This window comes from Lepidochelys kempii, chromosome 1 (assembly GCF_965140265.1).
Source record: "Lepidochelys kempii isolate rLepKem1 chromosome 1, rLepKem1.hap2, whole genome shotgun sequence".
NCBI classification, from domain to species: Eukaryota; Metazoa; Chordata; order Testudines; family Cheloniidae; genus Lepidochelys; species Lepidochelys kempii.
Window position 1 is genome coordinate 283,142,199 of NC_133256.1, and position 2,728 is coordinate 283,144,926.

Here is a 2,728-nt window from a genome sequence, read left to right on the forward strand (position 1 = left end):
TGCACTACACAAAATACATGTAATAGAGCTCTTATGATCTTGAAGTATCTCTTAAATACAATAATTTTACACTATCATTGTTACTTTGTCCATATACAGTAGAAATAGTTAAACCAGCTGGTTCTTTTAAAAACTATGGTATGGCAGAAATATTAACAGATAATTACAAATTTTAATCCTGAATCTCATTTCTAATCAGAAAAGACTTGGTTTTGTGTGGGATGTTTAGATTTGATACACAGAACACACTGACCACTGCCAATCTCTTCCTTTCCTTCTCAATTATTACCCTGATTCTCCTGTTTCATGTTGGCCATAGCATGAGTTGGCTCAATTTACAGGTAGATTTTAGCCTATTATAATTTAGGACAAAGCTATTCAAAATCCGCTTGTTCATAAAGTATTTCAGCTGACTGACCACACTGTAGATGCCCTAAACTGGCCTGGGAATTGTATTGGGTACTCTATGGGATGAGTGTATCCCTCTAAAACATCTTCCTCCTCCAGCAACTCTTCCATCATGCTGTTATACCCAAGTTTCACCATGTATGGCATACACCTCATGGATGACTCAACACTAGATCTACAGAACATCATGGCAAGCCATTGACAGACACCTACAAAAGATGACACTATTAGCATTCAGTGCATATGCTTCAGAGGTGGGGCACCCGGGCCATGGTCCAACCAAGGTGTGGCTGGGCCAAAACTGAGTGACACTGCAAATCCATACACAAGATCACAATACCACTCCCTCAGATGAAAGGAGTACGGGCTCATGGGCCAGGGCGGGTCAGGCTGACTGGGCTCTGACTTGGGTTCCTGAGATGGGAAGAGGCGGGTCAGGTGTTCGGGGTGGTGACGAATCTATCCCTGTCCCCACTTTAAATGGTGCTCCTCGGTCCCTTCAGTGTATGGTTCAGATGCCTCACAAATCCATCTGACAGTGACTGGTAAGGTGCAGTACTGATCTGATTTATCTCAAGCAGAGCCCAAACCTTTTGGAAGAACTGAAACTCAAAGTTTTACCCCTGATCAGTGAGCACAGATTACGGTGTACCACAGTGGTAAGCAAACAGCTCAACAAATAGTTTGTACTTCTTGAATGGGCACTAATAATTTGGTTTTTTGTTTGTTTGTTTGTTTGTTTGTTTGTTTTTTGACTGGGCTGTGGAACCACTTCGAAAATAAATCTGCTACGACAAGCATGTGCCAGTTGCCCCTCTCAGTGACAGGTAGAAGTAGCAGTATATCTGTAGCTACACTCAAACATTAGCAGAATAAGTGATCTGGGTGTACTATCATCTGAGCCACAGAGTTGTAGTCCCTCCCCTGAGGCATGGTTCCAGTCTCTGCCCTATTGTTTGCTAATCAGAGTGGCTTCTCCCCCTCTTCACATATCTTGAGTCCTGGGTTCTTTGTTTTGGCACCTGGTGCCTCCACCCAAGGTGACTCCTCTCTGTGCTTGGGCCACAAGGGGTGTTCGTCATTGGGAAATAACTAATACTACCACTGCATTCACAAGGAATATAACCTTGTAGATGAACAATATATTAAGACAAGCCCCAATGCCAGATTAAAAAAAGAATGGTATAACACAAAGGATTTTACTGGGGACAGGAAACAAAGGCTTTAGGAAAGGACAGGATTAAGATTAATTAAAATACTAATACAACAACAATATAACAAATCCCCCCGCATGTTCACCATTTTACACAACTTCCCAGATCCCTCTGCACAATGGGTCCAGGTAGCTGGCATGCAGAGGATAAGACCTGAGACAAGTGCTGCAACACTCTGAATGCTGGCTGACTTAAACAAAAATAAATGGGTTCTCTTATCATGTCTTAACCATGAGCGGGGCAGAGTCCTCCCTTGGTTCCCTGCTATGGAGTCCAATGGAGGTCTTGGCTAACTCCTGGTAGCTGGCACTGAGTTAGTTCTCTGTCTCCCTGATTGCTAGTGTCCACAGAGCTGGAACCATCCAGCCACACACTAGATTGCACAACAGATCAAAGTTTCCCTTTGTGAGGAGTGGGAGTTAATCGGAGACTCCCCAGGCCATGGTGCTTTTCCCTGAGTCACCTCCAAACTCAAACAGCAGCCCACAAGTGAAACCACAATTAGTACCTTTGTCTCTGAAGCAGCTTGTCCTCTCCTGGCTCCTAACTGGCCCAACAAACTGTCTCTATAAATCACTCCATCTGGAGCTCCTCTCTGGCTTTTTGAAGGATATAAATCCACACCATGTAGAGGTCAAGCACAGGAGTTTATTACGTACAGCGCTGATGGAGTGTCACCTTGCTTATTAGGCTCAGAGACACTGTTAATCAATTGATTACAATGGAATATATGGATTTTCCATGGGCGGGGGAAAGTGATGGGGTTGGTAGTCCCACAACCCCAGATAGATCTAGCATCAAGACATGAGAGCACAGTAGCCAATGGTCAAAGGTTACATAATGTCTCTGCCCATGGTCTCAAGTTAACAAATTAACATTTAATATATAATTAGTACTTTAATAAATGTATTAGTATAAAAAATATATGTTGAATTCTGATTTGGGGTCCATAGGAATGAAGTACCTCCTTTGATTGTCCAACAGATACATATCTAGGGGTAAAAGCAAAGAAACAGTGAAAGTATATGGCAATAAGATTGTCTTTCAAGTTGTTCATTTGTGTTTTAAGGCAGGCATTGGTCCCTGGGAAAGGGAGGTGGGAGGAG